This window comes from Eurosta solidaginis, chromosome 2 (assembly GCF_040869045.1).
Source record: "Eurosta solidaginis isolate ZX-2024a chromosome 2, ASM4086904v1, whole genome shotgun sequence".
Taxonomy (NCBI): domain Eukaryota; kingdom Metazoa; phylum Arthropoda; class Insecta; order Diptera; family Tephritidae; genus Eurosta; species Eurosta solidaginis.
This window is the reverse complement of record NC_090320.1, coordinates 46512539-46528391: the sequence shown is the minus strand read 5'-3', so window position 1 is coordinate 46528391 and position 15853 is coordinate 46512539. Positions and strand designations below refer to the sequence as shown.

The 15853-nt window shown below is 42.1% G+C and overlaps 1 long non-coding RNA gene across 1 annotated transcript in view; it reads left to right on the top strand.

The window, feature by feature from the left end:
• The window catches only part of LOC137239665 (uncharacterized), a 36131-nt gene that overhangs the window by 16307 nt on the left and 3971 nt on the right, over positions 1-15853 (top strand). The gene's annotated exons all lie outside the window — the stretch shown is intronic.

Sequence of the window (15853 nt, the reverse complement as noted above, 5' to 3'; positions counted from 1 at the left end):
TTACATTCTCAGTATTTCAAAGTTACTCATGGTTTTCTTTGTGTATGCTTTGTTGAGTCCTCAGAAAGCCTCTGGACCAAAAAATATTGTTGCAGCACTCTATTTGCCAAGATGGTTTGCCTCCATTCCCACCATGAACGGTAACAAACCTTTTTCTTTGTCCTCAAGTCATTTCATAGATTTCTGCCGGAAAATAGTGCGGTAGATACCAGCTACAGTTTAAGTCAGAGAATCAAGTGAGTATATAGTTTCCCAGTAACGAATGTCATACAATTTTTGACCCACCCTAATAATTATTTAATGAATGTGGTAGGGAAATGCATTAGCATAATACAAATAAGATTCTTATATTAATCTTCTATTGATTCGGAGCTAACTGAGCCACATACACTTCAACTGTTCTTGATTTTGTCGGCTTTATTTATTTTTGATATATTCAAGGTTTTTTGTTGGCGTCACACAATTTTAAAGATTTGCTAATTATCTTTTCCAAGAATTATATATTGACAAAAGCGAGCGTGTTCGGAGCAAGGAAAATATTTAGTTTATGGCTGCGGCTATCTAAACTTAATTCCGCTGCAAGTTTGAACCAGCTCGCCTTGTTTATTGTATTGTGGCGAATGTTGACATCACTAGGCTGTTAGTAAATAACCACGCAACAACAAAAACATGAAGCAGCCACTCTTATATACATGTCCACGTTAAAGCTAGCAACACTTATGTATGTAGAAGGCGACGAAGAAATATCTCACACACACACACACATGTAATCATCAGCCGAAGTAGTTACTCACACATACACACGCATATGGCTATAAACTACAAAAATAAACGTATAAAGCTGGTAACCAAACATGAGCTACAAGAGTTCTAGAAGGTGAAACGTCTAGACCTTTCGAGAAATATGCGGACGAAGCAACGGAGAGTATAAAAGCAGCGCAAGCTGAGTAATCAGTAAGCAGTTTGATTTAAAGGCGCAATTAGTTGTGACGTATAAGTGTCATTGTGAAGTACTCTCAAAGTAGTCTAATAAAGACCATTCTGCATTACTAAATATTGGAGTTATTTATTCGACAATTTGGCGATTCCAACGTTGCAGAAGGTGTACAATAACAAGGATTTGCGAAAATTCGTTACAGTATATCTACATAGAGTATTTTTCAAGGGCTGAGTGAGCCGTGACGGATTATCTGGAAAGTCAAGCAAGTAGTGCTTCACTGAGTTAACTTCGTTATCTTTAGTGCTGCTGCAGTAGGAAGGGTTCTCTCGTACAGTAGGACGCACCGCATAGTATTGTTGTTATTGTAGCGATAAAAACACTCCACGAAGATGGTTTTGGGGAGTGTTATAGATGTAGATTACCTTTTTACTAGCACGCCCATTTCGGGAACGATTTAGTATGACTACAGTGAACCTTCTAGACAATCCCACCTCCCCACCACCTAGTTCCATGTGTATGATACATTCATATTTGAAACAGGATTCCTCTCGTGTCGCTGAGGTTGACAATTTGGTTACGGAAGCTGTGAAGCTTGAATCCCCACCAATGAACTGCAAAAATCGAACACAACAACCTTCGATTACATTCGCCAACATGATCGTGTTCAATGATCCAACTTGCTTAAACGAACATAATCGACATTGATTTAAAATCAACCAACTTATTGCATGCGTCAATATAATCAATTCAGGCGTTTGCCTCAACGGTGATTACATTCATCGGAATGAAAAGGCAAATATGAAAACTCCATGCGTCTGAATATTTGCATGATTCTTCTGCCCTTACGTCACGGCGACAATCTACAATATACATATAACATACATATAAACATTGCTTACGATTGCGTTTGTTTGCCGAACTAAACGATACTAATTCTCGTGCTTTGATTTTATTATCCGCTTGCCTTCGTTTGATAAATAAAATCGTACGCAAAACCTGTTCGGTCATTCGATCGCAATCATGCTAACAGAGTCTTGTAAAGACAGATGCTGAGTATATCAATTACGAGTTTATTCAATTATGAGTTTATTCAATATGAGTTTATTCGCATGATTGAATGTGAATGCAAGTTTTAGTGTTTGATTAAATCAAGAAAATTGTGATTTTTGCAGTTCTCTGATCCCCACCACATAGACTCCCATTGAAGTATGACCCGTCGAAACCCCAATAGATAGATGAGCCTTGGGAGATCTCAAAATTTCGGTAGATCACATGCCAGCTTGTTCCGGCTAATTTTCTTAAATGACTGCCAACGAACTATCCAAACTCAACGTCCGATTCATATTTACCCAATCCACGTGGCAGTTGTTCGGGATAACTAGGGTACGGTAGCCGTATAACCCTTATTGTAAAATTATTCAATACAATTGCATGTTATGTCAGCTTATCCCAGACGGCACTCGATCGCACCACAGTTGAACTCAGAACTTTAATATACACTTGGCTATCAGAGTATATCTTAAGCTTTCTAACTCTAGTTGTTAGTAAGTAAGAATGTCGTAATGCATCGATGTTGATGGTCCTTTGCGGTATTTTGATCCGGTACATACCATTAAAGTACTAGCCCGACCATTTCGCGAATGATTTTATGTAACCCCACTCACATGCTTCCGCGAGGAAATTGGGGTCGCCAGTATGCATGATACATTCACATTTGTAACATGATTCGCCTAGCATAGGTGAAGTTGACAATTGGGTGGAAAGAGCTAAAAATTGCGCTGCGGAACCCCTTAAATCGCAAGTGCTTGAAATGTAAAGCTCTATGGGCGTTCGACCAGAATTGAATTTACTACCATCTCGTAAAGCTAGTTTATAACCCTTGACGAGTGTCTCCAACTCCTAAGGATGGTTTTTCTGCAGCAGTTCAAGGCAATGGAGGCCTTCCCACCTTCAACCTTCTCGTTATACCAACAATACAGTTTCTCATAAAAAATAATCCTAAATCCTAGTCCCATGGAAGCGCAGTTACGAAATTAGGTAGTCTGCTTATCCAGTATTTGATGAATCTATACTATGACCGTATGGTTTGCGCTCAAACTGCATTGAGGCATTGAGTTTCGTTGCAGTCGTTAACGGTATGTTCTTCGCCACCATGTCTATATGTGGAATGCGCAGAATGGCAAGCATTGCAGCCGTCGGAGCTGTTTTCAGGGTTCCCGTTATGCTAAGCAATCATAGCACGCATATCTCCTCCTATTTTTTTAAGTGGGCTCTTTTTTGTGGGATCGTCCACCAAACAGGGACTCCTAGTACATACTAGCTTTTACGTAGATATGTATATGTAGAGATATGTATCTATGTATGCATTGTGTTACATGCATAAAGTGCCATGGAGGCCTCTTTCACTCTATCCTCTAGATAGTCTGCACAAGGCCACGCCTCACAACCCAGACTAGAAACAGAAAACTCTTTTGTGGCTGAAAAAGTATTTTTGCACAGAAGTTTGGTAATGAATTCAATCAGGGCGCGTTCTTTAGCACTAGGAAGGAAATTGTTGAACGTCCCTTCGATATCTATAAAGGCACCCAGACGAAATTTAGACACATCCTCTGGCATATATGCAGTCTACCCTGCATTTGTTTTCCGGAGGAGGCTTTTGGTGTATGCCGACCTCGTATGGCAGAAATTCAGTCTCAGAGTTTGTTAATTCTCCTTTACAACCTTTCAAGATTTTTATATAAATCTCGAAACCTGCTCGCAAGTATTTAACTATTCTGAATATATCTTGCGTATGGGAAAGAAATAAAAGGAAATGCTCAGTGATCTTTCTGAAAGGATGTCATGTTCATGATACCTCTGGTGAAATACTACGCACGTCGTTCTTGTGTTTTGAGAGGAGTTAGTCGCTATGTACTGAAGAGCCGATAGAAGAGTATCGGAGGCCCTACGTATCACGAATTGTACAATAATATACAAGTGATGTATATTTTTACATACACACGCACATACGTATACATGTAGTATATTTACATATTGTGACGAATATTAGCATCACTAAGCTGTTAGTAAATAATCACACAACAACAAAAACATGAAGTAGCCGCCACTGCTATGTACATGTACACATTAAAGCTAGCAACACTTATGTAGAAGGCGACGAAGAGCTATCTCACACACACAGATGTGGTCATCAGCCGAAGTAGTTACTCACACATGGACACGCATATGGCTATAAACTATAAATATGCATGTACTCATATAACTAATTACCAAGCAGGAGATACAAGAGTTCTAGAAGGTGAAACGTCTAGACCTTTGGAGAAATATGCGAACAAAGCAACGGAGAGTATAAAAGCAGCGCAAGCTGAACAATCAGTAATCAGTTTTTATTTAAGGACGCTAAAAGACCAGTTGCAATACTGAATATTGGAGTGATTTATTCAGCAGTTCAGTGATACGAACGTTGGCAGAAGGTTTCATATAAGCGGAATTTCTCAAAATTCCGCTTAGAATATTTATAAATTTCAGTTGCGCTTATCTGCAGAACTATGTTTAACGGTTTTATGAGTGATGAGCAGGAAAATAAAAACACCAAAATATTTTTGGACTTTGTGCTCTTGGAAACCCTATTTAAATAATTTGGTTCGCTTTTTTTCGTTTTTTTTTTTACGACGAGCCATGCAAACGATTCAACGCCTTTCCTCCTGTATATTTTTCTTCGTGAAGGTGCTCAACCGTTTCTTCCTACAGCTTGCACCTACTACTCTGCTGTTTCTGACGAGGCCTTACTTATATGTATGGGACGCCAGAAGGCAGTGTCCAGTTATTATATCTATCGTAGGATTGCACATGCTCTGAAACATTTTGCAGCCGCGCGCTTATGTCCACGGCTTTCATGCTTGATGGATCATATGTAACACCTGTCTCCTTTTGATTTCTCCCAAACAGATTGGGACGTCTACCGTCGTTTCAACGAGTCCTGCACTCTCCTTTGCCAACTCATGTTGTTGTTGTTGTTGTAGCGATAAGGTTTCTCCCCGAAGGATTTGGGAGTGTTATCGATGTGATGGTCCTTTGCAGGATACAGATCCGCTACGCTCTGGTAACACAGAACCATTAAGGTGCTAGCCCGGGAACGATTTATATGGCCACATTAAACCTTCAGGCCATCCCTCCCTCCCCACCTCCTAGTTCCATGAGGAGCTTGGGGTCGCCAGAGCCTCGTCTGTTAGTCAAATAGGATTCGCCACGAATAGGTGAGGTTGACAATTGGGTTTGGAGACGCTATATATTGCGCTGGCAACCTGAAAGGGTTGCGCTACACAGCCCCTTGAATCTGGTATTTTAGTCGCCTCTTACGACAGGCGGGTATATTTTGACCCCCTAACCCGCTGGGAGATTTGCCAACTCATCGGCCTTTTCGTTACCTTCTATCCCCTTTATAACCGGATATCCAGTATTGATGTGTTGTTCGGCCTAAGCGAGGTCTCCACAATCCTTCTTTGTATTCCAGGATACTTATTGATGAAGTACTCTATGAGATTATTGCCTTGATCGCTGCCTGACTATCAATATATATATATATATATTGACGCGACTGCAGCTTAAGCACGCTTCCTCCAGAATTTCTGATGCTTCCTGCACAGCTTCTATTCCCGTATGAAAGACAATGCAGTGATCTCACAGTCTGTAGGATCCACTTTTCTCATGATCGACACAGTAAACAGCAGACTCGACCCCTTCCTTTAATTTGGAGCCATCGCTATACACCTGAATAATATGTTCTGTTACTTCAGCACCCTTGCGCCAACCACCGGATCCATTGTGGCACCAAGATCTCTTCCGAAGCTCAGACACGTGACAATGTAGCCAGTTTGTCCTATATTTCATAGCCCTACACTGCGAGGCCTTAAGCCTTGCTGCCTACTACTAAACTAACACCTCAAGCAGATATGGAGGGGGCACGGCGGTTTCTAGTAACATCTCCATAAGCGTAAGATAGAGGAGGATCCTTTTTGTCCTAACTGTCCCACCGAATTGGAAAGTGCAGAGCACGAATTTAGTTCCCCTTATGTGCATACAAATAGATTATTAGACTGCTGCAAAATGGCCTTTTTAGTTATGACGCGATTGATGCATGCTGAAGAGAGCGCAGAGAAATGCGCATTCGAAGTCGTTGCGACTAAATCGCCTTTCCTTAAAAATCTGCATTTTTCCTCAATTTTTTTGGAATTTACTTTTTTGTGTAACTGTCCACCAAACTAGGACCCCAGAGTAAAGTATGGGCTTGACTATTTTCGTAAATATGAAAGAGTTTGGGCAGGCGTCTTAGCATGTGCCACGGAGGGTTTCTTTTAGCTATCTATTCAACACTTTATCACGACAAATTATTATGAAGCTTAATTCCTAGATATTTTGCACTATACTTTTTTGTGGAGTTACCCCTCCAAACTTAGGCTTAGTCCAATAAGAGATTTTATAGTTACTAGTGAGTAATTCAAGATGGGTTTTCTCTGCGTTGGTGGTTTACCCGACTCCAGATGCCCATGCATGTATGTATATCCCGAAGCGCCTGATCCACCATAGAGCTGATGGTTTGTAGACGTCTGTCGCTTATGATGATCTGCATACGCCGGGAGTTTAACTGGTACTTAACTGGTCCCACCATGCGGCGTTGCTCTGTTTACAGATTTTGTGGCTTCGCCTAGACCCTAGTGCGACGTAATCATTGTACAGCTTAGCATAGAGCAAACAATTTATTAAAGCCGTATGCACTTCAATTGAGTTGAGACTGTCAATGATTGCTCGTTTCGAGACATTGTTGAAAGCCTGGCAATATCCAGAAAAACACCTAGGGCATCCGGGTTATAAACCTCGTGTATAGTTTCCTCTTGCAAAAGATGATGATTGGTCCCTTGCTCGAATTGACTAAGCAACTTAGAGGTCGTGAGCAGGGTTTCCATTACATTTGCATATCTAAGGAAAACAATGCAGGTAAACTGTCTCTGTTATACCCGCGCGGGTTCCTCTTTCATGCAAAATAATCAAAAACTGTTTTGCTTTCTTTTAAATGGTTCTGTGAATGTTTTTGATCAATCGGTTTGAATATTGTATAGTGTCTAAAAGTTCTGCTTAAAACTATGGAATGAACCAGACTAAAATGCGAAAGGGTTAAGCGAAGTGAAAAGTAATTACCTTAACAGCCATACAAGAAATGAACATGCAGTCAGCAGCAGTGAGGGAGTAATGAAAGTTCAATCATATATTTAAGTAGATGTTTTATAATTTAAGTGTCAGTCTTTAGAGATATGAGCGAAACTTGGTGGGATTTGCACATGATCACGCGCTTCTTTCCTCATGGATTATCCGTAACTCCTGTCTCCTTTTGATTTCTCTCAAACGGATTAGGACGTCTACCATCGATTAATAGAGTGCTTCATCAGCACTGGAAGCATGCAATTAGGTGTTTAGGACGACTGTCAAAGCCATCCTTTACTATAGGGTCATTGTTTCATGAACGGCCACATAAAAAAGTACCTCTGTTGAACAACTGCAAAACGTATACAGAGATTTATAACTATAGCCTTGAAAACTGTCCCGACGGCAGCAAAGCATTCCATTTTGAAATCCCGCCTGCAAAAAAGCTCTGGGCAAAGTAGTATTGCGTCCTATAACACAGGGCGAACATACTACATTGTCCACTCCCTGGGTTTTCGAAAGAGATCTTGGAGACACAATAAAAATGTAGAGCTGGCGCAAGGGTACGGAAATGGCAGAAGATACGATGTCCGTATACGCTTATGGTTCCAAGTTAGCAGAAGTGGTATGGTCTGAAATATACTAGCCGGTCCAGAAAGAAGCACATCCATGTCAGATCACTGTAGTATCTTTCAAGTGGCAAATTTTTGACTTGGCCAAATCACCGGAAATAGTTGGGGAAGCGTTCCAGAACGGAAGAGTAGAATTTCTTCCAGTAGTTTATTGAAGTGCAAACAAGAATTAGAGAAAATTTACTGTTGTTGTTGTTGTTGTAGCGATAAGGTTGCTCCCAGAAGGCTTTGGGGAGTGTTATCGATGTGATGGTCCTTTGGCGGATACAGATCTGGTACGCTCCGATAACACAGCACCATTAAGGTGCTAGCCCGACCATCTCGGGAACGATTCATATGGCCACATTAAACTTTCAGGCCATCCCTCCCTCCCCACCACCAAGTTCCATGAGGAGCTTGGGGTCGCCAGAGCCTCATCTGTTGATGAAACAGGATTTGCCGCGGATAGGTGAGGTTGTCAATTGGGTTTGGAGAAGCTGTATATTGTGCTGGCAACCTGAAGGGTTGCGCTACACAGACCCTTGAATCTGGTATTTTGGTCGCCTCTTACGACAGGCATACCTACCGCGGGTATATTCTGACCCCCTAACCCACTGGGGGTCAAATTTACTCAGGCCGACTTACATTTTTAATTAGTTTCCGTTCTTAAGGGAATCGAAGGTAACGAAAAGACCGACGAATTGGTAATTCGATGAATATGCGGTAGACGGCACTATACGTTTGAAATTGAAAAGACACCGGAGTTTCATATGACCAGTGTGTGGATTGAAGTATGGCGCTGCAAAATCTCTAAAATAATGTGCAAGTCTTACGTTATTAGTGTAATGAAGGCGTAGCAAGTGGCAACGGTTGAGCATGTTCTGTGTTCATGTCCCGGGCTCGCGAGGTCGAGGCTCTCCTGAATCTTCGGGAAAATATTTATTGATACAACAACGACGGGTTCCGTCTACTAGGAAGAGTTAACAGATTTCGACGCAGCAATTAAGGTGAGTCCTAAACAACGTCTAGTGTTTGCCAAATGAACAGAGTTCTTTTATTTTAAATCGCCCGGATTTTCCGTAAATAACTGAGGTTGACAATTGGGTTGGAGAAGTTATAAATTGCACTGGCAAGCCATTGAAAGGGTTGCGCTACAGAACGTCTTGAATCCCCCTACACTCGTGTACATTATGTAGTGACTACGCTACAACCACCTCCAAACATTACACTTACGCTTACACTTTCCTTATGCTTACATTTTGGATTCTCCCATATCGCGAGTTTTCTCGTACAGTCAGGCCGCATTAAAAGGCCTTGAACTCATGTGTCGGCAACACAAATTCGATCACTGAATGCCGCAGATCTCTTAATGAGATGGCCCAGCAATTCAGGATTAGCCTTGTATGGGTACCTGGTCACAGGGGTATTGAAGGCAACTGTGTAGCTGACGAGCTGGCCAGGAAAGGTACGACCGCACACATCCTTCCTGAAAATTACTCGGTGGGTATACCAATGGCCTCTTTTAAATTCCGTTTGAGCACAAACACTATAGGTAGAGCGAATATGCTCTGGTCAGCGCTTCCTACATGCGAGACACAAAAGTTGGTGTGGCCATCCTATGATAAAGGTCGCACTAACACTCTCTTGACCCTGAATAAATCAGGGCTTTCGACGCTGATTAGGGTCCTTATCGGCCACTGCTTGATATGTACTCACTCCGCTAGTATGGGCGTCGTCTCGCACGATTATTGCCACAGCTGCATATGTATTGAGGAGGAGGAAAGCGCTGTGCCACTGTCCGGCACTGAGCAAAAGAAGGTTGGCCGCTTTCGGTCAACCATTTTTAACTGATCTCGCGGAGGTCTCTAGGCTCGATATTAGGGCGTTAGTTAAATTTATTGATTCCTAAAAGTGGTTTTGAACCGCAGTAGCTGTTAGAGCAAGAGTTGAATAAACAGTTTCTAGGGCATCACAATGGGCCCGTTGTTGGCCTAAGTGTTGGGCTGGGAAGCAGTCTTCTTGGCCCGGTCCTTTTAACCTAACCTTAACCTAACCATACCGCGAGTAAAAATGTTAACACATCAATAAAATTATTTTTGTTTTTTCCTGCAAGATATGTAGCGAACTTATGTCAAGCCTCCGTATAGTTGTGTCCCTTTCAAAGCTATTTTTATTAAATTTTGCATGCATATTTTATTGAATACCATCCGCCACCTACTCTACCTGGCTAGGTAGATACTATGTTTATGAATTTCCAAATATATGCACATCTGTATACATACATATGTATGTACTTATACTCGAACGTAGTTCCCCGTACTATATCCCACTAATGTTTCACACAATGAGCATGCGCCTAATTCCAACACACTTGACAATATATTCCGCGCAAATGGGCTGAACTTACAAACAATGTAACAAAAAAGATTGCTTTAGGTAGAGCCTGAAACATTTAAATTTTGGTTTTTTTAATAACTACAGTAACGAGCACTGCAAATTTATGAACTTAAAGTATTTGTGAACTGAGAGTCCAAAAATTGACGTTAGTCAATCGCCGGAGCCTTGGCAATTTGGAACATTTTTTCTTGTTGTTATTGTTGTTGTAGCAGTGCTTGGCCTTATTCAATAGGTGTTACCGATCACAAATTGTCATCAATATCCTCTATCGGGAGTCCAAAGAAACTTGCTGTTTCAACAGGGGTGGACCAGAATGAGAGGGGTGTTAGAGCGTTGGTCTAACAATACAATTGAAGAGATGGTTGGTGTCATGTAGGGACACGTTACAAGCAGGACATATGTTTTGTATGTAGGGGTTGATTCTGGATAGGTAAGAGTTTAACATATTACAGTATCCAGATCGAAGTTGAGGTAGAGTGACCTGAGCTTTCCAAGGGAGTGTGCGTTCCTCTTCTGCGAGTTTATGGTATTGTTCTTTGAGTACATGATTCACCGGGCAATTCCTGGCATAGAGGTTCGACGCCTGTTGTGTAATTCACTGAGGACCTGCTTGTGTTTTTTGGCTTCATACGGCTGTGTTCTCAGGTGCCGTATTTCCTCATAATGCTTACGGAGATGACTGCTTAAGCCCCTGGCCGTGTTGGCTCATCAATCAGATGTCTGTTAGGTTAGGTTAGGTTGCGTGGGCTGAGCTGGACACTATAGTAACACCTCACTACTTAAGCCACAAATGGGCCCATTGTAATACCCTATACGGTCCCAAAGAGGACCCCTACCCTGCCTACAGAGGGTCAAACCACTTCGTGGAAATTATATATTTTGCTAGAGCCTTGACTTCATAGCTAGAGACCTCAGCAAGGTCATGTAGAAAAGGCTTACCAAGTATGGCCAACCTACGCCTACTAAGCGCTGGACAATGCCAGAGGAGGTGCTGGACACTCTCCTCTTCTGTACATCTGCAGCTGCGACAATAGTCGAAGGTCGTTACCCCCTTTCTAGCACCATGCGTGCCTATTAAACAATGCCCTATTAGATAGATAGGGACGATAGAACTGATTTGTTTAAAATCAGAAGCGCTCTTGTGCGCCCTTTGTCATATGAGGGCCAGGTTAGCCTGGATGTCTCACACGATGATATGGCTGACCATAGTCCATTTGCAATCTTATAGTGCTTGTGTTCACACGAAGCCTGAGAGTGGCCATGGGTATACCTACCGCATCATTTCCCGCAAGGATATGGTCGGCTGTGCCTCTTCTAGCCAGCTTGTCTGCTCTGCAGTTGCCTTCAATATCCCTGTGCGCAGGTACCCATATAAGGCTTATACTGAAGTGCTGAGCCATCTCGTTAAGAGATCTGCGGCATTCAGTGACCGACTTTGCGTTGTCGACGAATGAGTCCAGGGCCTTTAATGCGGCCTGACTGTCTGAGAAAATAAACACCCGTTTACCATCCTTAGGCATAGACCCGAGATGATTCACAGCCCTGTGTATTGCCAGCATTTCGGCTTGGTAAACACTACAGTGATCTGGTAGGCGAAAAGAGACCTGTAGACCCAGATCCGGTGAAAAGAGGCCTGCTCCCACCTTCCCGTCAAGCTTAGAACCATTCGTGAACATGTTGATGGCACCCGGTACCATATGTTGTATAGTATTCCAATCTTGTCGCGTTGGTATATATATACTATAGTTTTTAACGGAGACGTTCTTTGGCGTGCAGTAGTCAGTGCGTACCGGTATTGGGACTGGGGCGTTCGTGCCCAGGATTGTTGCGTGGCCACTAGATCCATTTGACCAGAGACCTATTTCCCTTATGCGTAGAGCGGCGATGACCGCTATTTCCTTGGTGCCAATTGGTCTCTTGCAGTTGAACAGCGCTGCTGCTGCCTTCTTGGATCACTCCACTATATGGTCACTCCATAATAGCTTCCTATCCAGAATGACTCCCAAATACTTGACTTGATCGCTAAACGCTAAAAACGTACGCCCAATTCTTGGCGGTGTTAGATTTAGATGTCTGTTGGGATGCCCAGGTTTCTGGGTATTCAACAAATGTAACCCAATTTTTTCTTGTTGTTGTTGTTGTGGCAGTGCTTTGCCCCACCTAATAGGTGCGACCGATCACAAATTTTCATCAATATCCTCTAACGTGAGTCCAAGAAAACTTGGTGTTTCAACAGGGGTGGACGATAATGAAAGGGGTGTTAGAGGCGTTGGTTCCACATTACAATTAAAGAGATGGTTGGTGTCATATGGGGACACATTGCAAGCGGGGCATACATTTTGTATGTCGGGGTTGATTATGGATAGGTAAGAGTTTAACCTGTTACATTATCCAGAACGAAGTTGAACTAGAGTGACTCGTGTTTCCCTGGGGAATGTGCGTTCCTCTTACGCAAGTTTTGGGTACTGTTCTTTGAGTTCTGGATTCACCGGGCAATTCCTGGCATAAAGGTCCAACGCCTGTTTGTGGAGTTCACTGAGGGCCTGCTTGTGTTTTTTCGCTTCATACGGCTGTGTTCTCAGGTGCCGTATTTCCTCATAATGCATACGGAGATGACTCCTTAAGCCCCTAGGCGGTGTTGGCTCATCAATCAGATGTCTGTTAGGATGCCCAGGCTTCTGGGTATTCAACATGAACTGTTTGGTTAGCGTCTCATTTCTCTCCCTGATGGAGAGTATTCTCGCCTCATTATGTAGATGGTGTTCTGGGGACATAAGAAGACAGCCCGTGGCGGTTCTGAGAGCAGTATTTTGGCAGGCCTGTAGCTTCTTCCAGTGAGTAGTTTATAGGCTTGGCGACCATATAGGGGACGCGTAGCATTCAATCGGCTGGCCAATTGCTTTGTCTTTTCCCCAAGTACTACCAGCGAGTGGTTTGAGGATTTTATTACGGCTCTGGATTTTCGGTACAATTGCGGCTGCATGCTCACCAAAATGTCAAACGTCACACCCAAGATTTTGGGGTGTAGGACAGTCGGTAGCTATCGCCATCGATGTTGTAAATAAGGTCGCGGGGGATTTAGTTGGTGATAATGCCACGTTTCGCGATGCGAACCCCATTTTTTGTTGTCTTAACAATGTGTCCAGTCTGCACTCACAGTCAAAGTTTCAGACAACTCGTTCCAGCCGTTTGTTCTGCAATTTGCTACAAAAAATGCTCTTTAAATGTTCACCGAGTATAATGTTGCTTTTACTTTGCACAGCACTGTGTGTATACGTATTTTCCATATATGCCGCCAGCTCACAATATCAGCCGTAAATTGAGGAAAAACTGTATATTTGTATGCCAGCAGATAATAGATAGAAATCGTTGAACAGCAAACCCAACCTGGCACAGGTAGGCGCAGAAAAGTCAATGAGTATAGCAATTAGGTTAAATGAGCATCGCCAAGGACACACGGACTTAGACAATGCGCCTGCGGAGCTAAAAGCCGTAGACACATCCTGGATACTTTGATGGCATGTATGTGGATATATAAATGGATTGCATTTGAAGGTTGTGGCAACATACAAGTTTTAATCAAGGAGCAGTAAAGTTAGGCAGCGCAGAAACTAAGAATCTGTCGTGTTAAATTAAAAAAAAATAATAATTAAAAAATTTATAAACATATACCAAAATGAAAGCGCGAAGATTCTCCATTACAGACTCGGATAGCGCTGCCATTAACAAATATTATGTGCACAAAAAATTCGGTTATATAAAAATAGAAAAATCTCCAAACAAAATGCAACAAAAAACGATTGCTTTAGAAGTGCAGAATTCTGATTCAAAATCAGTAAAAATTCTAGATGTGCTTGTATTAAATCCAGTTAAGGATACGCCAAGTGTGAGAATGTCAGTTCGCAAAACAAAAATTGTAAAAATTGCACCCTGTCCACCAAATAAGCCGCAAGCTCCCACAACGCAATCCACGCACACCACAATTAGCAACGGGAATACACAAAGCAGCATCGTTGCATCGCGTAATGCTCCCTATCCAGTTCAAACACCACCGCTGACATATCTAATACCACCAGCACCAGCGTCGGCAGCTTACACAAATCCAAACGACAATTATTTTCAACGAACATCGTATACGCCATACGGTTCTTACTTAAGTGGATTTGGCTTTCAGTTACCAGCTTCTCCATCATTTACAGCGCCTGCGTTAAAATCACAGTTACAACAATTTGAACCCATGGTTTATACGCGCTTACTGCAACAACTAAATACTAAAACGAAATTACCAAATTTTCTTGGACACCGCCAAATATATGGAGAAATACAAAGGACACCCAGTTAACATGAACTACTCAACTAGCTTTGAGCTTCGAAATACGTTTTTTTAGACATTAAGAATTTAACTCTACAATTGAAATGTGAAATAGATTATCGCGTACTAAGTATAAGCTATTGTTTTCTTATTTATTAAAATTTAACTAAAAAACTTAAAAAAGATATTGTTTTTGTTTTTATCGGCCTGTTGATAAATCATTCAAGGTTCGAATCGAGCTCAAGGCCAGAACAATAATTTTTTTCTAATGATAATTATTGTTATTTTTTAATTAATAGAAAAATTAAAAAATAACAATAATTATCATTAGAAAAATTAAAAAATAACAATAATTATCATTAGAAAAAAATTATTGTTCTGGCCTTGAGCTCGGTAAAAAAAGATATTGTAATTATGGCACTCGCAATCTTCGACACACATCTTGAGTATGAGCGTTGTTGTTGTTGTTGTTGTATTAACGATAAAGACACTCACCGCAGGCTTTGCGGAGTGTTTTCGATGTTGATGGTCCTTTGCCGGCTATAGATCCAGTACGTTCCGGTAACAAAGCACCATTATGGTAGTAGCCCGATCATCTCGGGAACGATTTATATGACTACAGTTCCATGAGAAACTTGGGGTCGCCAGAGCCTCGGCTGTTAATGAAACAGGATTCGCCACGGATATTTAGGTTGACAATTGCGTTGGAGAAGCTATATATTGCGCTGGCAACTGCTTGAGAGGGTTGCGCTATACAACCCCTTGATGAGGCGAGAATACTCTCCATCGGGGAGAGAAATTAGAAGCTAACCAAACAGTTCCTGTTGAATACCCAGAAACCTGGGCATCCCAACAGGCAACTGATTGATGAGCCAACACCGCCCAGGGCTTAAGGAGTCATCTCCGTAAGCATTATGAGGAAATACGGCACCTGAGAACTCAGCTGTATGAAGCCAAAAAACACAAGCAGGTCCTCAGTGAACTCCACAAACAGGCGTCGGACCTTTATGCCGGGAATTGCCCGCTGAATCCAGAACTCAAAGAACAGTACCCAAAACTTGCGGAAGAGGAACGCATACTCCCCAGGGAAACGCGAGTCACTCTAGCTCAACTTCGTTCTGGATACTGTAACAGGTTAAACTCTTGCCTATCCAGAATCAACCCCGACATACAAAATGTATGCCCCGCTTGCAATGTGTCCCACACATGACACCAACCATCTATTTAATTGTAATGTGGAACGAACGCCTCTAACACCCCTCTCATTATGGTCCACCCCTGTTGAAACAGCAAGTTTCCTTGGACTCCCGTTAGAGGATATTGATGACAATTTGTGATCGATCGCACCTATTGGATGGGGTGAAGCACTACTACAACAACAACAACATGAGTATG